This window comes from Chanodichthys erythropterus, chromosome 9 (genome assembly GCF_024489055.1).
Source record: "Chanodichthys erythropterus isolate Z2021 chromosome 9, ASM2448905v1, whole genome shotgun sequence".
NCBI lineage: Eukaryota > Metazoa > Chordata > Actinopteri > Cypriniformes > Xenocyprididae > Chanodichthys > Chanodichthys erythropterus.
Window position 1 is genome coordinate 30,036,201 of NC_090229.1, and position 24,129 is coordinate 30,060,329.

Genomic DNA, 24,129 nt, shown 5'->3' on the forward strand with positions numbered 1-24,129 from the left:
TCGGGGCCGCGAGGCGAGGGTGGGGGGTTCGTCTGTTTGTTCCAAGATGCTAATAATTATTTTTTCAGCTCTGGGCGAGAGATTCTGACTCTTGTCGTACAATAGGAAATGAAGAAAACCGCAATCATGGTAGTAATAATAAAAATGTTAAAGACCCCTTACTAAGTGAGCATAGTAGCGTTGCCGCAAGGACGAAGCATTTAAATCAATTAGAGTGGTCCTATTGGGAAATGAGACTCTGGCACCAGCAAGAGGACTTCATGGCCACCAAATGATTTATTAATGCCGATTAACATACGATCGCTTTAAGTGTGACGAGGAAGTCCTTCCATAAGTTTAGGTGATCAGTTTTATGTCTTAAGATGTTGCTAAGTGTATCAATTCTAGATCAATTGCATGGCATATGCTGAGTGCTCAAAGTAAAAGTTATATATGAAATGCTATAAGAGATATTTCAAGGATCAAGCCTAAAGCAAAGTTGCTTTATCTGTCCATAAACTCAGTCACGATATCTTCAAGATGGCACACTTGAAGTAGATTTATATAATTGTCCTTCCTTCCCATTGCCTCTGGTCTATATATATTTATAACAGACAAACTCATTCATCTTCCTACCTGCAGATCAAGCCGACATACGCAATTGAGTATAAAACCCATTCACATACTTAATATGGAATATACATTTTGGTTTTCTGTATTTGTATGTTTTTTTTCTCTCTTTCGCTCGCTTCTTTCTCACTCACACATACACATTAAAACTATCTATCTCTCTCCCCTGGTGAGAGCTTAGTGAATCGTGGAGTTGGCAGAGTCTGTCTCCCCCGTCATACGCACACACAGGGGCCCACAGTCAGTGGCCCTTACCTACCACAACCCTTTCCCTACAGTTACTCCTTACCTTTAACAATCCATTCCTTACCTTTCACAATTCATTAACTATGCTTATTTCGTACCTGCATCAACATAATCCTGCTATTTTCATACCTGCGGTAATTCATTCCCAACAGACCTTAAAAATCTATTCTATTCTTTATAAGCTAAACACATCGTAGTGAACTTTTGGCGTCTGGTAATCTGTCAATGTAAGACCCTTCTGCAACTCAAAATGTCCTTGGCAGGATTTGCACTAAAAATGTTGGTTGTTTTATGTATAAATTTTATGTGATGTAGTGAATGAAAGACCTCGATATATATATATATATATATATATATATATATAATATATACATATATATATATATATATATATATATATATATATATATATATATATATATATATATATATATATATATATATATATATATATATATATATATATATATATATAAATAAATAATATTAGTAGTATTATTCATATGCTTTCATAGAATTATTCATATAATTTTTATTATAATATACCAAATGATATATTATTGAAGCTATAGTTCAGCAAGGCATTGAAAAAGTAGCTTGGTATTATTTGAGAAAAAAAAAAAAAAACGGTCCCACTTTATATTTAGTGGCCTTCAATGCCTTGCTGAACTATAGCTTCAATAATATATCATTTGGTATATTATAATAAAAATGATCATATTATATTATTGATCATTTGATACAATGCACTATGAACCCTATAAGTTATCAACTTAATATAAAGTGGGTCCAAAAAAACTTTATTTAGTTGTTTTATGTAAGGTTGTATTTGATATAGTGAATATGAGCCCCTGATAAAAAAAAAAAAAAAAAAAAATGGTTTAATAATAACAATAATATATTAGTATAAATTGTATTATATTACAATAAAAATAATACTATTATTTAAAGCTATAACGGAGCTTCATTTAACAGCATAGGAACTGTGCTGAGCTGAAAGGCTTTGGAAAACTGGCATTATTTTATTATTATTCGAGAGAAAAAACTTTATTGTGTTTTATGTGATGTAGTGAATTAAAACCCATAATAAAAATACAAATATTGTGATAATAATATAATATTTATTAGGTTATACTTTATTTGGTAACATTTTATTTTAGAGTGTCATTGTTACACGTTACATGTAGTTACTGGAGTAATAACTCTAAATCATGCATAATTGCATACAATTAACCCTAAACCAAACCCTCATCCTAACCCTAACCCTAAGTACATGTAGTTACTTACATGTATAATTACACTAACACTGGCACCTTAAAATAAAGTGTAACCCTTTATTTTAAGAAGTCTGTGTAATTACACATTTAAGTACTGAGTAATAATAACAATGTACTTATTGTAGGGTTAGAAGTACGGCGTGGTTAAGGTTAGTTGCATGTAATTATGCACAATTTATAATTCCTATAGGAACTACGGTTACACTTTATTTTACAGTGCCGTAGTTACATTGTAATTACTCAAATAAGTACTGTGTACTTTTAATTAACTACATGAACTTACTATAGAGTTACAGTTAGGGTTTGGTTTAGGGTTAATTATGCCTAATTTACTGTTATTAGTAAGTACATGTAATAACGTGTAACTATACGGCACTGTTAAATAAAGTGTTACCGGAACTACATATAACGCATAACAAGGACACTAAAATAAAATGTTACCTTATATTGTAATCAAAATTAGTATTCAAATCTAGCGGAGCTTCAATTGGCGACACAGGGACTGTGCTAAAAAACAAAGCTTTGAAAATTACTTTGTGTTATTATTTGAGAAAAAAAAAAAATTAAGAGGTCATAGATTGACTCAGGCTATTTTGTAGAGGATATATATTTTTTTTTATCCAATTCATGGATTGAAAGTGTTGCATTGATGGATAATGAGAGCTTTTAATTTCAGTGAAAACCACTAGGTCAGTAGCTAGACAAAAAAACCAAGACAACTTAACACAATCTCCCCTAGCCTCATGACCATGAGCGCTACGACTAAATTAACAATGTGTTTAACAACGCGAAAGATAGACATCCTTCTTAATGCGTTAAAGAAGTTCATGTGGAAACAGAACTGTGCGCTAACGACCATTTGTCAGGGCTGCGAGGGCCTCAGAGTTCAAGGATACGGTAAGCGAAAGCCCGCTTCCTATCCAAGGGGTGTCGATCACAGCCCGCTATGCTTGTGGGTGGCGGGCAAGAGACATTGTCTCTCTCCAGCGAGGATGTTCTCGCTCGCCCTTCTTCCGCTTCCATTCACAGCTCTCCCCCTCCAACTCTTAATGTCCCCCGTAACACTCACTGTTCTGATTTTCATAAAGTCGTTCTTCTCCCCTCGCTGCCCAGTGTGTGATACCGGGATATGTGTAAAATAAATGATGTATATAGCTGTAGGGGGAAGCCTTCCTCCCCCAGAACTACCTTAGCGTCCAGGGAACATTGAACATTAGATCCTCGTTTAGTGAATAAATAAGCATTCAACTGAATGGCGGTATTCGTGTTGGACTTTTGTGCATATTTTACCAGAAAAGGAGCTAGGCCATTAGGGAGTTAATATCAAATAAATCTCCACTGGTCGACTGGCAGAAAGGGACCGGCGGCTCTGTAGCGCCCTGTTGGGTTACTAATGACCTGAGCGGGCTTCAAATGAAGCCGTCATATGCATGTCATTTGCAGTATGTATATATTTATATATTATCTTCTAATTGTGTTTGAGAAGAGAACAAAGCCACGAGCGCAGCATTTAGGATCAGGCCATAAATGCTTTACAAAAGACTAAATAAGCTTGCTTTGATTAGTGCATGAAAGTGTGTGTGTGTGTGTGTGTGTGTCCATATATGTTTGTGCAGATGACAGAATGATACTTACTCAGTCGAGTGTGACAATAACCATGGAAGTCTGACTCAAGATCGCAGTACTTTAAAAGGCCATAAAACATGCTAAGCTGAGACAGTACTTTGTTTCTTTGTAGGATGGGCTGATACTGATAAGCTGATAAATATTTTCATATTGATAAGTGATAAATGGTTCATAGTATTTTGTCTAAATAAATTACTAAAAAATAAAATCAACCAAAACAAGTGAATTTAAGCATCACAACATTATAATATCAATATGAAAAATGGAAAATCAAATTTAGATCTGCAAATGAAAAAAGAAAAAAGGTCTAGTTTACCCAAAAATGAAAATTCTGTCATCATTTAATCACCCTTGTGTCGTTCCAAACCCATAAAACTTTTGTTCATCTTTGGAACAAAAATGAACATATTTTTGATATTCTCTCATAATTTTTGCCTATCAATTGAATCTATCCACGCAATAATTTTCAAGTTTCAAAAAGCTCATAAAGATATTGTAAAAGTAATGTGTATGTGATGAACAGATTTAATATAGAAACATTGATCAATGCACATTAAATATAGTAAGTTAATATATAGTAAATTTTGAAGCTCAAAAATGCATGTGATGTCTGTTGACATCCAACTGTCTGTTGGACATAAAATGATGAGAGATTAAATATATCTTTATTTGTGTTTCGAAGATGGACAAAAGTCTTAAGGGTTTGGAATGATATAAGGGTGGGTAAAAGATGACAGAATTTTTATGTTTTGGTGAACTATCGCTTTAAATTTAAGTGCGCATTATCACTGTAAAAAAAGAATTGTTGGTTTAACTTAAAAAAGTAAGTTACCTGGTTGCCTTAAAATTTTGTTTATTGAAATTAAAAATTTGAGTTAATACGACTAAAGTGATTTAATCAACAGAAACTCAAAATATTGTTATATGAACCACATTAATTATTGAAGTTGATTTGACAAAATAAAAAAATGTTGTGATAACAAATCATGAAAATATTTTTTACAGTGTATAAAAGTGATCTAAATGTAAAAATAAGCATGGACAATACCCAGTATCAACCAATACTGATCGACCATACCACATCCCTATCACTGAAAGACATGATCAGTATCATCTTCACCGTCTATTAACTTTTTACTTGGTAATAAGGACACAAATTCTACTTGACAACAGTCAGTCACCCACTCTTTATAGAAAACATACAAGTTTTTCCCTTTCTTGTTCTTGCAGCTAATTAAAACTTAAGAAAAAAAATCAAACAATGAGGCCTAGTTCTCTGCGGAGCTTTGGAGCCATCTGGAGCTCTCGCAGCCTCTCTCGTTTCTCTCCATCTTACTGCCTGGGAAATTAAATATGCACAAGAGAAACAGCTCAGTGAATAGTGTTGTGCTTTCAAATAGAATTAGCCAGCAATTTTGAAACAACCAGGCCTAACAAAAACACTCAATGAAATCATTTTATTGTAGCTGATTAGTTACAGTCAAACTATCACTATGTGACACTGTGTAATTTAGGTCTACTGTAATTGATAACTATACGGTCCTTGAAACGATTATTGCGTCAGTGTGTTACGGGTTTTTTTTTTTTCCCTGTACACACTCATCTTTCCTGTCTGAGGAAAATGTTTACAACATATTGGCCTTAGTTTGAATCACTAGATGAATCACTTGAATCACTAGATTCATTGATGTTAGTTCATTATTTATTTATGTTTTTTTTTTTTTTTTTTTTTACAAATATTCAAATTTACGAAAATTCAAGTTCATTATTATCTGGTAATTGTAATTTAAAACATAACAGTATACGATTGTGTGTACAAAAAGAGCAAATCCAAATTGGTGGCAATGTGATTAGCTCATTAGCATTGTAGCATAAACTCCAGGCTACAGAAACTCTCAGTAATTTAAACTTTTAAACCTTTACTCTTTTTTCCATTCTTACAGATAGATAAAAATCTCATAAAAGCAAAAAGCAGGGCACATGTTATGATGGGAGCAGATCTAAGGTTTGAAGCTAACCATGGTCCAGTAATTAGCATGTGCAGGCGCTGCGTTGGTTAGCAGTCCTCGTGCTGAGGAGTTGATGAACTGTGCTAGAGATAAAACCCTGGAGCCACACACAAATAAATCTGTCATTTCACACGTTATCATATTCATGAGCGTGTGAGTCTGGGTGTGTATCTGTGTTTGTGTGTGTGTGCGCGTAGCACATTACAGATGTTACAATAAGCCTACTTGTGTGTCTCAAATGTGCTAGCTATTTGGGAAACGATTGCTTTTCAGACCAGAAGTTTTTGGGTATTCTTTTCCCCGGGAGTGAGTCTACATGCTGCTAGTGTTTTTGCCGTTTGGGCGAAAATGAGCGAAGAGCTAACGATGTTTGTCATGTGTCTCCAAGCCGCCTGTTTGTTTATGCTAGGCCAGTTCTGCCCAGTGCTGCCTGTAAATAATTACCCACCCTAATTATGGCCTGGAGTTAGCAAGCGCGCTAAATGCTTTTCTGATGAGTACTGCCCTGGGTTAGCAGGTGCTGGGTGGCCCTCCTAGGGACTCAGATTGAAGAGGGGGCACATATTCCTCCCTCGGGTCCCACAGGCGAATGGGTCGTGTCGCTTCCACATACCCCCCGAAGAATAATGCGTTTTACGCAGGGGGGCGGTTCTCCACACAGGGGGCGTAACATTGTGTGCAGCTGGCCCCTAGTGTGAGATCCATTATGCTGGCCTTAAGATCGCCTTGTTTTTAAGGACCTTAGTCATTAAGATGTGTCTTGCTGATAGAAATCAAAATAAAGTGGTGAAATTCACTGAATAAATCTCATCTGATCCAAAGACCTTGTGGTGACAATCAGGGGAATCATGCAACTGAATTTGACAGCTAGTGATCAATATTATATTTTTTTATTAATTAATTATTTTTTTTAATTTATTATTAAAAAAAACAGCTTTGACATTTTAATACTCCTTCTGTGGAGGGAGAATAGATTTGATTCCTATTCAATTCAGACTGGTTAGATTTGGATTATGATTCATTTGGGTGTATTTCAGTGAAAATTACCATTTTGCTTACAGAAATTAATTCTCTTTCTGCTGATGCTGTAAATTATAAATGGGGGTGTTTCAGGCTAATTCAAAAAGAACATTGAAATCAAAATTGACCATTTTTTATGGAATATTGCAGTATTTATTATAAAAGACAGAGTACATCATCATTTATTTATATTTTAATTCATGTGCCCTCATAATTTTTCATTAAAATAACTTCCCCTTCAATTTCCAGACATCTTCTCTGTTTACTGGTGTGAGGGTGGGAAAATCGCAGCAATAGCAAACAACGATCCAATCAATTTCGATGGACAAAATCAAGTCCCGCCCTATATTTTTTCTTGTTTGAGAAGCAATTTCGCTCAGATATACATCACAATATGGAAAGAAGGAGTATCGCAACTTCCATTTCATGACAACTTTAAAAGTGCTTATGAATCAAGTAGTGACAGAAAAAAAGTAGGGTGGAGACTCAGATTTATGTATCAGTTTTTGATTAGATTTTGACAGTAGCGGCCTTTGCTACGTTTCCCCCATTTAATTTGAAACACGCACACACCAAGGTTGGAAATTAACAAGGGGTTAGGGCAAAAATCCCATCAAAATGAATACAAATGCCCCCAAAATTTAAGATGTATAGGGCAAAAAATGTCCTTGTGAGTGCCTGTTTTTAATATTTATTACAGGATATAAAGTGCTGTTTTCCCGAATATCAGCATGATTGCAAATGTGATAGATAGCCTGTTGATTTTAATATTAGGTGTCTTTTATTTTAGATTTGGAACATCCGTTTTTGCTCTATTTCTATCTTCCAGACACTGTAGGTTCATTGCACTTCTCCGACTCCAACGGTTTCTTTGAAAGATCGTCTATGGATTTTGAGATATGGGTGTTTCATTTAAAAAAATGGAGGCAGATGAATGCACACTTTAAGGGTGGAGTTTAAACGTCTAAATAATTGAAGAAGTCCTGCATAGGTCATCAAAGAGAAGTCTGTTGTTTCACTGGAAGATCCAGTCATGACATTTTGATTGAAATTTTTATATAATTAAAAATTATAGGCTGAATTTTCATCTCATGCCGAATTTAAGACAACGATAACTATATTAGCATCAACCCACAAAGGATAACGTTCTGTTTATAATAAGTGCACACTGAAGTTCCCTTTCGATACTTCACTCGTACTGCGTATGGGGAAAGGTCTCCCTTTTTCCCCGCTGCTGAAGCCTTTTTCAATAACGCAGTGTAACTGCACCGTCATTGGTTCACTCATAGACAAGTTGTTGAACCAATGGCGGCGCGGCATAGCTGCGCGGCCTATGGCGACAAAGCGCGCGAATATTCCCGCCGAAATGGGCGGGGTATAGGGCTATATAAGCAGGCGTTTCGCCATAGGATTTCAGTGTTTTCTCCTTCAGCGACGACATCTACTTCTCTTCGCTGATCTCCGCCTGAAGCCGAAGAAGCTCGCCGCCTTCTGCTCTCGCCGCCGTCTGAAGAGGCTCCCGCAGCGGACTCGCCTGGACTCGCCGGTGGAAGAAAGCGCCGGCGCCCTCGCGGACTGCAGCTTCTAGCGCCGTCGCCGAGCCGCCGCCTCCCGCTTCCCGCTTCCGGCCGCTTCCTGTGCGTCCCCTGCCGCCATCCGGCGCGCCGCCTGAGAGCTTCATCCGCGGCTTAAACGCCGCTCTAAAAGAGCGATTTCCAGCGGTTTTCACCGCTCTAAGAGCTTCCGCGGCCCTCGCCGCTCCTAAAGAGCCACCCAATTGCCGTTTTCACGGCAGCGGCGTCTCACGATGCCCCGCCACTCATGTGGTACTTGCAGGGCCCCCTGCACGACGACGATGGACACAGCGAGTGTGTCGCTTGCCTGGGCAAGCCCCACGCAGACGGCGCGCTCGCTGGAGACTCATGCCCGCACTGCGAGTGTATGAGTCTCGCTTCCCTGCGCTCGCGGGTCGCCTTCTTCACTGAAGGCGATCTCGCCGCTCGCGCCCTCCCGTCTCCCTTCCTCCCGCGAGCCGGCGAGGAAAGACAGCGGGGTAGAGCGACTCAGCGCCAGGAGTTGAGCGAGCTCACGCCGGCCCAGCCCCCGCGTGCCTCGCCCTCTCCTCCCAGGGAACTCTCTCCCGTTCTGTTCTCTCGCCCTGAGCAGCGTCCCTCCGCAGAAGCGAGTGACCTCGTCTCATTCGGGGAACAGACGGCGAACAAGACGACTCCATGTCTCTTGCGGCTTCCGAAGCGGAAGGATGGGCTGGCGAGCCGGAAGACCCCGCTCCACCGCCTCCCTTGGAACCCATCGAGCATGGCCAGGGCATGGATGCCGAGCTCTTCCGCATCCTGTCTAGAGCCGTTGAAGAACTGGACCTCGAGTGGGCCCCTCCAGAGGAGCCGTCCCGCAGCCGCCTGGACGAATGGTTTCTGCCAGGCCGCCGCCAAGCACCTCGCCAGCGTTCAGCGCCCTTCTTTCCTGAGGTCCACGAAGAGCTGACGAAGTCGTGGCGCGCTCCTTACTCTGCCCGCCTCCACACTACGCACCGCTCCGCCCTCACCGCCGTCGACAGCGCCGAGGAGAAGGGATACGAGCGCTTGCCACCCCTAGATGAAGCGGTGGCTGCTCACCTCTGTCCTCCCGCGGCTGTGGGTTGGAAGACGAAGAGGGCCCTTCCTTCCAAGCCCTGTCGGACCACCTCTACTCTGGCTGGACGGGCTTACACCTCGGCGGGCCAAGCTGCCTCTGCGCTCCACACCATGGCCATATTTCAAGCATTCCAGGCCAAACTCCTCCGCTCTCTGGATGAGTCTGGAATCGACGCGCCAGCCTTCAAAGATCTCCGCAGCGCCACGGATCTTGCCCTGCGAGCTACGAAGGCTACGGCCCAGGCCATCGGTCGTTCCATGGCCAGCCTGGTCGTGTTGGAGCGCCACCTGTGGCTCAACCTAACGGAGATCAAAGACCTAGACAAGACGGCCTTCTTAGACGCCCCGGTCTCGCCTTCTGGTCTCTTCGGGCCTGCAGTGGATGGCTTCACTGAGCGCTTTACTGCCGCGCAGAAATCGTCTCAGGCTATGAGGCATTTCTTGCCCTAAGCGCTCCAGCTCCGCTTCTGCGTCTAGCCGCCCCAGGACTGCGCCGGCTCAGCAGAACAAACCAGCCCCACCTGCAACACAGGCAGCGCCGCCCCAGGAGCATCGCCAGCGCTCGCGCCCTGCGAAGCGCCCTCCCTTCCCGAGGCGCCAGGGACCCCGGCCCAGGATTGTGCTGGACCCGGTGCCTCCGAAGTCGTCCTGATTCGTCGGACAGGAAGAGGAGGGGGACCGTCCCGTTACGACCGGACCACCCCAAAAGCTCCCACGAGTAATTTCCCCTCCGCCTCGTTTATTTCCGGGCGTGGGAAACATACTCCAAGTGACGGCTGGGCCCACACCTGTTGCGCCCACTCCAAACGCCGTTTTCACGGCGGACAAATTTTTACCTCATCACAAAAAGAGCAAATTTCCTCTTCCACCCCTCGCGGTGTACGACCCTCTCAACGGCGGTCTGTCACCCAACATTATTCAACCCCTAGCCACTCGGGCCGAGGCCTGGCAGGCCATCCCCGATGTGTCAGAATGGGTCATGGGGATCGTAAACCAGGGCTACTCGCTCCAGTTTGCACGACGGCCCCCCGCTTCGCCGGGGTGCTTCAAACATCGGTCAATCCGGACGACGCTCATGTCCTCCGGGCCGAAGTCATGTCGTTGCTGGAAAAAGGAGCTGTGGAAATGGTTCCTCCGTCAGAAGAGCGAGACAGGCTTTTACAGCCGCTACTTTCTGGTCCCCAAAAAGGATGGCGGTCTCAGACCCATCCTAGACCTCAGGCTTTTGAATCACTCCCTCATGAGACGGAAGTTCAAAATGCTGACGCTGAAGCAGATCCTCGCGCACATTTGCCCCGAGGACTGGTTCTGCTCGCTGGACCTGAAGGATGCGTATTTTCACATCCAGATAGCCCCCCGTCACAGACGATTCTTGAGATTCGCATACGAAGGGGTGGCATACCAATATACGGTCCTGCCCTTCGGGCTGTCTCTGGCTCCCCGCACTTTCACCAAGTGCATGGACGCGAGCGCTTTCCCCTCTGAGACAGATGGGAATCCGGGTTCTGAATTATCTCGACGACTGGCTCATCTTAGCCCGTTCGCGAGACGAGCTGGAACGCCACAGATCCGTGCTCCTCAGCCATCTACAATGCCTGGGTCTCAGGGTCAACTTAGCCAAGAGCTCGCTATGCCCCACTCAACGAATTTCGTTTCTGGGAGCAGTTTTCGACTCGGTCCGTATGACGGCAGTAGTCTCGCCAGAGCGCGCCCTGGCAATTCAGCAGCTCACGGCATCTGTCACGAACAAAGCCTATCTCCCTCTGAAGTTTTCCAGAGGCTGCTAGGGCTGATGGTTTCCGCCTCCCCGGTGCTGCAGCTAGGCCTTCTTCGGATGCGGCCTCTTCAGTACTGGTTGAAGTTCCGGGTTCCTCCCAGCGCATGGCGGCACGGCCGCCTATGTCTCAAGGTCAATCGGGCCTGTCTTCTAGCCCTGAAACCTTGGATGGATCCAGTATGGTTCCAACGCGGAGTCCCCTTACAGGCGGTCTCACGGAGGACGGTGCTCTCAACAGACGCCTCCAACTTGGGCTGGGGCGCTGTGTGCGAGGGCAGACCGGCCTTCGGCTCGTGGAGCCACGAGGAAAGCCATCTACACATCAACTGTCTAGAGATGCTAGCAGTGATGAAAGCCCTTCAGTTCTTTCAGGCTTACTTGACGGGACGTCATGTTCTAGTTCGGTCAGACAGTATGACGGTGGTGTCATACCTGAACCACCAAGGCGGTCTTTCGTCCAGCCGCTTATGCGCTCTGGCGAAACGTCTGCTGGAATGGGCTCTTCCGAGGCTTCAGTCGCTCAGAGCGACTCTTGTTCCTGGCAGGAACAATCTGGGTGCGGACATGTTGTCACGGAGCAACATCCCCTCCGACGAGTGGATGCTCCACCCCCAAGTGGTCCTCACGATCTGGGAGTTCTTCGGGAAGGCAGAGGTAGACCTCTTCGCCTCAGAAGACAACTCTCATTGCCCAACATTTTTCTCGAAGGAAGTAGATGCTCTGGCCCACACATGGCCCAGCACGCTCCTTTATGCTTTCCCTCCGATCGCACTGATCCCCCAGGTCATCAGGCGTATCAGAGAAGACCAGCACAGAGTCCTTCTGGTGGCCCCGCTCTGGAGGAACCAGGTTTGGTCCTCAGAGCTATTCAGGCTCTCTCTAAGAGCCCCGTGGCCGATTCCCCTGAGACGGGACCTCCTCTCTCAGGCAAACAGAACAATCTGGCACCCACAGCCGCAGCTCTGGGCTCTGCACCTCTGGTCCCTCGATGGGAGCCGACTAGCCTCCCCGAGGACGTCCTAAATACCATTTCTCAGGCTAGAGCCCCATCTACGAGCGCCTCTACGACCAGAAGTGGTCAGTCTTTGTTGATTGGTGTTCAACACGCAACATAGACCCTGTGGAGAGTGACGTATCTTCCATACTGTCTTTCCTCCAAGAACGCTTGGAAATGGGGCGCTCCCCTTCCACGCTTAAGGTTTACGTAGCAGCCATTGCAGCGTTCCACGCTCCTATTGCTGGCCAATCGGTGGGACGAAACGGGCTCGTGATCCGTTTTTTGAGAGGTGCTAGGCGTTTGAATCCTCCTCGCCCTCTCACTATTCCCTCCTGGGACCTCTCGTTGGTCCTCAGGGCCTTGAAAGGAGCCCCATTTGAACCAATGGGTTCAGCCGACCTCAGGCCCCTAACACTAAAAACCGCTCTGCTACTAGCACTAGCATCGGTAAAGCGTGTTGGCGATTTGCAGGCCCTCTCTGTGAACCCTGCATGCCTCGAATTCGGGCCTGGTGACTCTAAGGTCGTTCTGAAACCTAGGCATGGCTACGTCCCTAAAGTGCTCTCAACTCCGTTTAGAGCTCAGGTCATCTCGCTCTCTGCTCTTCCTCCCTCGGCGGACGAACCAGAGCTGCAGCTACTCTGCCCAGTCAGGGCATTGAGGACCTACATAGACCGATCACAGTCTTTCAGACTGTCGGATCAGCTCTTTGTTTGTTTTGGCGGCCGCACCCAAGTGTCTCCTGTCTCGAAACAACGCATTTCCCGTTGGATAGTGGATGCTATTAACCTGTGCTACTCCTCACTGGGCACTAATTGCCCCATAGGAGTCAGGGCCCACTCCACTAGAGGAATGGCTTCCTCGTGGGCTTGGTCCAACGGAGTTTCCATCCAAGACATCTGTGAGGCGGCCGGCTGGTCTTCGCCGTCCACCTTTGTCAGGTTCTATCACCTCGATGTCCCGACCTTACAAGCTCGGGTCCTGTCGGTGTGATTAGCGGCTTCCAACAGGTCCCGCTTCACGCCACCATAGGAAGTATCTTCCTTCAGTGTAACCATGGGTTCGGTTAGGCTTTGCCTCCGCTTGTCCTTTTTGCCCCCCTCTGGGTGGCCAAATGCAAGCTATATCGTTCCCAGCCGTGGCACGGCGTGGTTGAATTCGTTCCCCATACGCAGTACGAGTGAAGTATCGAAAGGGAACGTACTCGGTTACTAACGTAACCTCGGTTCCCTGAGATACGGAACGAGTACTGCGTCACTTGCCGTGCCACGAGGCTGCGGCTCAGGGTCGTCGCTTCAGTCGATTGACACTGAAATCCTATGGCGAAACGCCTGCTTATATAGCCCTATACCCCGCCCATTTCGGCGGGAATATTCGCGCGCTTTGTCGCCATAGGCCGCGCAGCTATGCCGCGCCGCCATTGGTTCAACAACTTGTCTATGAGTGAACCAATGACGGTGCAGTTACACTGCGTTATTGAAAAAGGCTTCAGCAGCGGGGAAAAAGGGAGACCTTTCCCCATACGCAGTACTCGTTCCGTATCTCAGGGAACCGAGGTTACGTTAGTAACCGAGTACGTTATGTCGCCTGTCGCTTTAAACTCAAGCTTGTTAAAGTTGGCTTGTCTCTGATTGGCTGACATAAGCTGGAAAAAAAAAATTGTTCTGAAAGTGATTCCAACGATTTCGACTCTGTTATCGTTATTATAGTTGTGGTGTAGACTTTTAGAATGATTATTAAAATTTCATAGTTATAGTTATCGTCCTTGGAGTAAACAGACCTTTCTACTGGTTGCGCTGTATGTTTTTCACTGCAGTAACCATCCTGACTTATTTTTGCAATTATCCACGTTTTAAGTATTTGACAAGCTGGATGCATCAAAAGTTTATTCCAAAAACAACTGAGCCACAACTGATAAACATACTCGATTAAATCTGAAAATAAATCTCGACGTAAAATCCACAATGGTGTCAAGCGCTAAAATACTTTTACAAAGACATGCTGAACTCCGTCTTCACGGAGGGGTTGGACAGGGGGGCAGCTTGTGTGTGCCATCACGAGTGCTGTGTGTGTCTTGTAGCATGTCGCATCAAACTTTTACCCCCCACGGACGTGCTCAGTCTGTCTCCCAAACTTGCGCAGACTTGCATTATGTCAGCTCGCGCTTTGCCACCCCATTTGCTGTAGCTGTACTGCTGTGCGCGCAGACAGACTTATCAATCAAACGCGGCTTGATGGATTCTTCAGAACGATGGAACGATCGCCTCAGAAGAGCTGCGGAGTCTCGGAGCGCTTTTTTCTTTGACATAAGGGTATGCAAAGAGTGTAAATGGATGAACGGTTGATTGATTCTCGCCAGCGATGTTGTTGACAGCAGGAAATGTGTTTTGCATTGACTGTGTTTGCATGGGAATTTGCACGGGGCATGAGTTATCGAGCAGGAGTTTGGACCTTAGGCGATTCTACATAATGATGGCAGGTCGGAGAAGCCGAAATTCACTGTTTAACAGCCGTTACCTGTGGAGGGCCTGCAGAGAGAGAGCGTACAACCACAACAAAACAAAACATTACATATTTAGAAAGGTTATAAGGCAGAATAAAAATATTTTGTTCTTGCAAAAATTTAATTTTGTTGGATAATAAAGATCTATCATTAAAATTGTTTTATGGGTGGCCCTCTTGACTCTCAGGCCCAATGTATAGGTGATGCCATAGTGGGCCCCACAGCGCCCTACTGTCCCCCTGACGAAGGCCCCGTGTTTAGGTGTCATCATTAGGCTACTAAAGAACTCGCAGAGAGGTTCACGTTTACACGAGTGTGTGTCTTTGGAAGAGTGTTACTAAGAGGGGTATTAAGACTAGATATTGTCAGAGCTCTCATCAGGGTATCTGTAGTGAAAAACGACCCTGTCCTAGAGATGGTAATAATGCAATGGCTGCGCACAGTTTTCCTGTCAGATTTACCCCCCCCCCTCCCCTCATTCTCTTCCTCACGCCCTGCCTTCCTAGCAACCTCTCCATTTATCTGTGTCTGTCAGTATTTCCTGTAGACTAAATACTAAATAAATAAACTTCTTTCCTCAACATCTCTCAGCAAGTGCATTATATGTCTGAAGGACAATTATAACATATGCACTTTTTTGTGGGTTCTCAGCATGAAATTTACTATTTTTGAGTGTCATTCACCATGCAATAAACTTTTGCAATGTTTCACAATGCAACTTCAAATGTGTAAACTGTTACAAATAAATTAAAGATATTCAGGTGACAACATCTTTGTCTTTCACATCCCTTCATTACCAGCGAAAGCCCATATTTTTTAACTATGCAGTCACCTTTCAAAATTCGCATTGATTAGTTGAGCTTCTGAAGTACTTAAACCCACAAAATATCAAGAAACTCTACCTCTGAAGTGAACAGACTGAAATGATATAACAATAAGCAAGTGTGGTGTGAAAGTAATAATGATGAATGCTATTAAGTCTCTCTGAATATTAAGATAGAAGATTTATCCAGTTTTGAAACAAATCATTTAAAAAATTAAAATAATAAAAATCAAAATTGATCTCAAAAAGGTAAATTCTAGATTAAAGACTAAACAACATTTGTGTTCATTCTGAAATAGGCCTATATGTAAGTGCATTTTTAATAAAGAAATTACATAACAAGCCTTCATTATGATTATGTGAACATAAACAAGATTTGAAATAATGTTACTTTAAGTGCATTTCAAACAAAGTTACTTAAAACTTTGAAGGAATACATTCAACGATAAACACATAAATAAGAGATTTTAACAATTGCGCTACGCACACACACTCAAAAACAATCAAATTTTGTTTTTGATCATTTCAAAAGTCATAAAAATGTGATAAACACTGCAGCATTAAAGTAAAAAAAGCAAACATGACGGCATGTGTGATTAGCCTCTCCTTCAAACACGAAATAATCATTGTAGACACTTTTTCACTTCTATTCAAAACACACATGGGGGTCCCATTACATCGCTGTAAAGCTTCATAAAAAAAAGTGTTCAAAAGCAACCATGAAAAGAACAAAAAAAAAAAAAAAAATTCCATTCTCCAGAGACAAACAAAACCATTAATTAAAACAAGCTTTCAAACATCAATCTCTCTGCCTGTCACAAAATTATCATAATCTGGGAATGTTAAGAGTCTGTAGAGTAAACAGTTAATTTAGAGGAGTATTAATCAAAAAGTCTGGCTTTTTGTACCCCCTCTGTGCTGTGGCACTTGCACTTTTTCATCTATCGCACTTTGTACACTTTGCACAGAGTGGGGGCAACTTTTAATGCACTTTTCCATGTGTGTACTTAAAGGATGCCATGTTGTAATTTTTATGAAACCCTGTTTACCTTCAGTATTTTATTGGAAGGTTTAATACTGAGACAAGCGTTCACTATAGTATGACATCCAATACTGTATATTTTAAAAACATAATATTTTCATAAATGGATATATTTGGATATAACATAAATGGATATAACATCATTTCAGTATTTTTTTCAGTATTTACTGTAACACCCATGTTGTATGATTAATGCAGGGTATACTTGAGGTAGCTGGGCTGTATTTTCCACAACAGTGTCATTAAAGGAATAGTTAAAAAAAAAAGAAAAGAAAAGAAAGCTGTCCCATAATGTACTCACCCTCAAGCCATCCTAGGTGTATATGACTTTCTTCTTTCAGCCGAACACAATCGAACTTATATATTAAATATCCTGGTTCTTTCCAGCTTTGTAATGGCATTAGATAGTGCCCACATTTTTGAAGCTTAAAAAAGCATATCCATCCATCATAAAAGTTATCCATACGACTCCAGTGGGTTAATAAATGCCTTCTAAAGCAAAAGGTTTTAAATATGGATATTTTATCACCTCAGAAGGCATTTATTAACACAATGGTGTTGTATGGATTACTTTTATGATGGATGTGCTTTTTGGACCCAAAAAACATCAATACTATTCTGTGAAAATCGCTGGGCAGAGACATCATCACCCATTGCACTCTGACCATCTCTCTGCAAATAGGATGTCTCCACAGTGTACTGGAGGGTTCTAGAGCAAGCCTGGGACGCCTGTGGATGGAACGACATCGACCCATCAACTCCTTGGCCAATGGGGACATCTTAAGATGGAGTGATGGATGTTTTCAGAACTCCAGTTACCCTTCTGCAGACCCAAACATCCATAACTGTGAATTCCACATCCATCAAGAGCCAAGAATACAATCAGGAGGTTGAAATTCCCCATGAATATCAGGCATTCCAGGATGTCTTTAGTAAGCAGCTTGCCACAAAATTTCCACCACAAGGAAAGGTCTACCCTGTCCATCCCAGTACAAAAGGCCATGGACAAGTGTACTGAGGAAACACTCAGGGATTCATCCATCCATCCACTTCCTCTGTCGCATCCAGCTTCTTCATTGCTAAAAGGATGGAGGCTTGAGGCTGTGTATCGATTATCGCCTGTCCAACTCACCCTCCATATTCCAGGACTTCATGAATCGATTTGTCACTGTGTATATTGACCACTTAATCTTAATCTACTCCCAGACTATGGCCAATCAACGCCAGCACGCTACGCAGGCTCTACAAAAACTGAGAGAGTACCACCTATACCTACACCAAATTGGAAAAATGTAGGGCTACACTCGACTAAAGATTTTTCTGGTCGACCAGTAGTCATTCATTTTAAGCGATTAATATTAATAAACCATATAAATCATAATAAAGAGCCTTTAATGCCTACATAGCCTAATCAGCGTTCAAGCGCACACATAAAGCTTGCCACCAGGCAAGTAATGCATATGAATGCATTGGGGAAAAACACCCACTTTCTATAGATATATTTTTCATGTCTGTGAGGCAAGTTTACATGGAGTTTCGGTTCTTTTTTTTGTCTTTTTTTGGCGTGCTCAGGCTCACATAGAGACGTCAGAAAGCACACCATGTTTGCTTTCATTATTTTACAAAAGCACAAAGTTTTGTTGTTATTCTAAGTGCACACAAATAAAAACAGGCTCTTCACAAATTCAAAAGATGTATTACTTTTATCTGTATGACCAATAATGATGGAATATTTTAAGTGCAAGTGATCGCACGCTTCCATGTTAGCTTTAGCCTCCATGTCATGCAGTAAGAGTGCTACTCCCATCCACCATTAAAGAACTTCAAAGATTCCTTGTCTTTACAATCTTCTATCATCAATTCATCGACAACTACAGCACGATTGCCTCATGTAACGTAGTTCGTAAATATGGGAAGAAGGAGGCGGGAACCAGCCACATTCAACAAAACTTTAATTCCAAAATAAACAAATACAAAACGAAAGTAATGCCGACAGACCCTCGCGGACGTTTGCCGGCCACACAAACATAATAAAACATAACGTAAAGTCCAGGCCTGGTCCTCTCTCATCCGTCACGGTCCTCCTTTTATGCTCCCGGAGCTCCTCTGTGAGAGACTCAAGGCCGGTGCGCCTCCCAGGTGATGCTCGTTATCACTTGCGTCACCGGCCTCGCGCCGTTCCCTCACGGCTCTCGCCCACCCTGCTCGTCACACCTCACCTCTCACATCACTGCTCAAGAACCGGCCCAAGTCTCTATCCTGGGATCCATCTGCTACAGAAGCCTTCCAACAATTTAAGAATGCCTTTTGCACTGCCCCAATCTTAGTCCATCCTGATCCAGAACTACCCTTCATTGTCAACACTGGAGTAGGGGCAGTGCTATACCACACGACAGGGGAATCTGCCTTAACCTCATTGTAACATGGTTAGTAGATGTGGGAAGAAGGAGGCGGGAACCGGCGAACATTCAACAAAACTTGAATCTCAAAATAAACAAACAAAACGGAAGTAATGCCGGCAGTCCCTCGCGGACGTCTGCCGGCCACACAAACATAATAAAACATAACGTAAGGTCCAGGCCTGGTCCTCTGTCGTCCTTCACGGTCGTCGCTCCTCCTTTTATGCTCCCGGAGCTCCTCCGTGAGAGACTCAAGGCCGGTGCGCCCCCCAGGTGATGCTCGTTATCACTTGCGTCACCGGCCTCGCGCTGTTCCCTCACGGCTCTCGCCCGCCCTGTTCGCCACACTCATCCATGTGCATTTTTCTCTAAGAAACTTTCCTCGGCAGCGCAGAATTATAATATTGCCAATTATGAACTGCTGGCCATGAAATTAGCTCTAGAGGAATGCTAAATATCCATTCGAGGTGATAACTGACCACCGAAATCTGGAATATCTTCGTGAAGCTTGCCGACTCAACCCCAGGCAAGCACAATGCACTCTATTCTTCACCCGATTCAACTTCAAGGTAACTTACTGACCCCAGTGCAAAGAACTTCAAAGCAGATGCCCTGTCAAGAGTCTATTCACCTGAAGTATGTTCCACACCTCCCGAACCAGCTCACCTCCCCATCCAGTGGTCTCTGGATGACCAAATCAACGAAGCCATCCAAACTGAACCACCTCCGCCAGGAGGTCCTGAGGGGAGATCGTAACAACTGCCTTGCACATCCCCTTCATGGACTCAGTACATTCCTCTTCAAGCTCTGGACACCCAGGCAGCCATCAAACCCTCTCGCTCCTCGATCAGCACTATTGGTGGCCCGGTTTGTGAGAGGCTGCCCCATTTGTGCCATTTCCAAGACCCCAAATCACTTACCTGAAGGTAAATTGGTGCCATTGCCCATTCCCAGACAACCGTGGTCCCATATAGAAGTCCATTTCATGACTGACCTACCACCATCAGACAACCATACCTGCATACTTTTTGCTGGGGGCAGATTCTCCAAGGCTTGCCGTCTCATCCCTCTTAAGGGCCTTCGCTCTGCCATGGAAACTGCTGAAGCATTGTTTCAACACGTATTCCATAACTTTTGGAATACCAGAGGACATTGTCTCCAATCGGGAACCACAGTTCATCTCAAGTGTCTGCAAATCCTTTTTCCAACTGCTGAGGGTCTTGGTCAGCCTCTCTTCAGGATACCATCCACAAACCAATGGCCAAACTGTAAGTAAAAACCAGGAAATTAGCCATTTCCTGAAGACATAGTGCCACAACCAGCAGCACAGCTCGGTTTACTATCTGACTCAGGCTGAGTACGCTCAGAATTCCCTTCGTCAACCATCCAACAGAGCTACCCTGGTCAGATGGGCCTTCTGAAGTCCCAGCTGTGAAACACTGGTTTGAGGTAAGCAAGATTGATTGGGACTCAGCACACATCCACCTACAGGTAGTTCAGACACATAAGAGCCAGGCAGACACAAGAAGATCTGCCACTCCCACTTACCAACAGGGACAGAAGGTCTGGCACTCCACCAGAGACATCCGTCTCCGACTCCCATGTCACAAGCTGAGACTCCGCTACATCGATCCCTTCACCATCCAGCGTCAAATCACCAAAGTTACTTACCATCTCAACCTGCCAGTACAGTACCATATATCACCCACATTCCACGTATCACTACTCAATCCTTATACTTATCCTCGGGTGCTATTGACGTACCTTTTCCTCCTCTTCCAGAATCCGAAGGGTCCATCTACAAGGTGAACATCATCCTGGACTCTCGTAGACGAGCCGGCTGCCTTGAGTACCTGATCAACTGGGAGGGGTATGGACCAGAGGAATGCTCTTGGGTATCTCGTGATGACATTCTGGATACCTCCTGGCTCACAGAGTTCTATCAGAATCACCCAAATTGTCCAGCACCTAGAGGCTGAGGTCGTCCACGTTGCCATCATCTGAGGTCTTCAGGAGCTGCCCCTGGAGGAGGGGGTACTATCACAAAATCAGCCAATCAGCCAACCACAGCACCAGATCCCATCACTCCGCCTACACGATCTCAATCACCGTAATTCATACCTGCAATCACTAATTATGGACTTCCATATAAACAGCACTTCAAAAGCACTCACTGTATGGTCTCGTCAATGTTATCCTGCATTGTCACCCGACTAATCACCTTATTGGACTGTGTTGCTCTGTTTGTCTTCTTCTGTGGCCCACTCCAAATGAAACACACCATCACAAGAATTTTATTTAAGCTAAGTGCCTTACCTGCTGTTGATTCTGAATTCCTGGCAATAAACTTTTTGAACTGCATTACCTGAGTCTCCTCTTCTGTAGTGTAACAGGAAGAGCCAGTATATTATTCAATGTAACTCCGATTGTGTTTGTCTGAAAGAAGAAAATCATATACACCTAGGATGGGTTGAGGGTGAGTCAATTATGGGATAAGTTTCGCTTTTGGGTGAACTATTCATTTAAAGGCATAGTCCTGTCAGAAGTCTTGAGCTGTGGTGCTTAAATGGGTGATGCAGGTTTAAATCTGGCCTGAAACATGTTTCAATCCTATTCCCGCCCCATTCTCTCTCCATAATATCTATCTAATACACAAAGAAAAAGCCCAAAGAAGATAGTAGTCAAAACATTAAACAAATCTACTGAGGACGTTTGCCCTGTCTATTATCAGCACGATCAGTCGTCTGTGAGTGCACTATAGATGCAGTAAGAGGAGAGTGGGGCAGAGATGAACAGATGGCGAGAGAGTACCATAGCAGTTGAAGGTTTATTCACAGGTGTGTTTGAGGAGTCAGTGTGTGCGTATGAGGGGAAACTAAGTGAGAGATAGAGAGATGGGGGGCACTGCTGTTGTAATAATGTTGGAGTGGGTGTATAATGTGAGTATACAAGCTGTTAATCTCTCCTGTGTAGCTGTGTTTAAATGTGTTTATGCTTCATTAAGCATGCATTACCTGCTTCATTACTGCTGTGTTGCAACCACAGCTAGCGAGTCTCACGCTCTGAACGTGGGTGTGTGGAAGTTCATAGTTCTCAGAGACTAACCTGGGCCTGACAGGACTGACTGCCACACCAGCTTCCTCCTTAGAGGTATTTGCTCTTTCTGAGCTTTTTCTTGCTTTACTGTCACTTGTGTAGTGTTGGAGGTAACATGAGGGTGGGTACATGATGACAGGTTCAGTTGGGCTTGAGCACAGTAAGCATGTAGTGGAGCACGGAACAGCTACTACTCTTGTGTGCGATACTGTCATCATTACGACAGCAAACATCTTTATTACTACTTGGATAGTACACTTTTCAATTACTTTAATTAATTTTAGTGTATTTGGGTTTATAACGGGTCTGGTTCTGACCTTATTGATGAACAGAAATTTTAGTTTGCGAGTAAAGCTGTAAATTCATCTATTAACGTCAGCTGCCTAAAATTAAAATATCTTCTTTTATGTTCAGCAGAAGAAACAAATTCATACAGGTTTGAAACAACTTAAGGGCGAGTAAATGATAACAGAATTGGCATTTTAGGGCGAACTATCCATATTTAAAACTTTATAAACTATAATAACTAGCTTAACTATCCTCTGATATGTGCACTGCAAGTGAAAATCGCTGCGCCACATAAATGATAAATCTATTAGGCAATCTGTTAGCTGAAGTGCTTTCTTCCATATACAAAAAGTTGCATCGTATATGACGTAACCGTGAACGTTAAATGCAATGTGAGTGCAAGCCAGCAGGGGATTGGGAACAATCATCCTTGGGATCGGTTCAAGGCAACCATGCCTAGTGTGAGTACACTTTCATTAACACCAAGAACAATAACTATTGATAACAATATCTATAGTAACATCCACACCAACGGTCATCAGTTAGAAGTCTAAAGGGTTTGCGTCAGAGGTTACTCTTTTGGTGTAAATTTGATTCCTAAGGCTGTCTGCTGGAAGCTAGATATTATAACTGATAAAGTTTTAAACATATTTTTCTTACAAAACCCATCACTTCACTTCAGAAGGACTTTATTAACCCCTTGGATTACTTTCATGATGGATATATGCACTTTTTTTGGGCTTCAAAATACAACGCCCCATTCACTACCATTATGAAGCTTGGAAGAGCCAAGATATATTTTAATATAACTCTTTTTGTGTTTGTATGAAAAAAGATTGAGGGTGAGAAAATCATAGGACAAATCATAGGATAAATTTCATTTTTGGGTGATCTATCCTGCATGTTTTTAATTCTGACTGGCAGTCGTATCAGATGGAAAAAAATCGTTCTGAAAGTGATTCCAACATAAAGCAGGATGAATTCTGATTAAATGTTTTTATCATTCATCAGCTGGAAATCATTCTGAAAGTAATTCCAATGAACTCTTTTCTCTGTGCTGTTGTTATAGTTGTGGTGTGGACTATTCCTTTGTATTTAAAACGATTTTTAGAACTATAACTTTATCGTTATAGTTAAAGGCCTACCATCCGTTGCTCTTTATATTGACTACTGTGCCCATCATGTAGCTATATTGTATCTCTTTCGTCCAGCTCTTGTGTCTCTTACCAGTTCGCTGTTCTTACGAAAGAGGTTTTCGTTTTTTTGCTTCCAGGAGCTTCTAGCCATTATCAAAATTTGTATTTTTACCATAACAGTCGTCCGAGGTCATTTTACTGCAAGATGGTTTAAATTCCTGACAAGATGATACTAACTAGCGTTTGTGTGAAGAGAGAGACACCGCGGAGTGATAACAGGAACACAAAAAGTTGCACCGTATTTGCAAGATCGTTTTCCTGGCAGAGTGGCGGTTTTTTAAGTGTGGTTTGACGACTGTTACATGTTGCTATTGACCAGTCCCTATCAAAATTAATATGTTTTAAGCACGCAGTTTTTATGGCGTTAACCACATTGTCAGAGCCTATACAGTATTATTGTTATATGTGCATGGTTATTCACAGGATGTAATTGTGTGATTGGAATTGTACGGAATTATAAACCTAATGAAACCCTCGCGGTAAAGAGATTTGAAAATTAGATTTTTTTATGTTTTAATCTGTTAAATTATAATTTGCACAATAAAAATTTACATATAAATCAATATTATA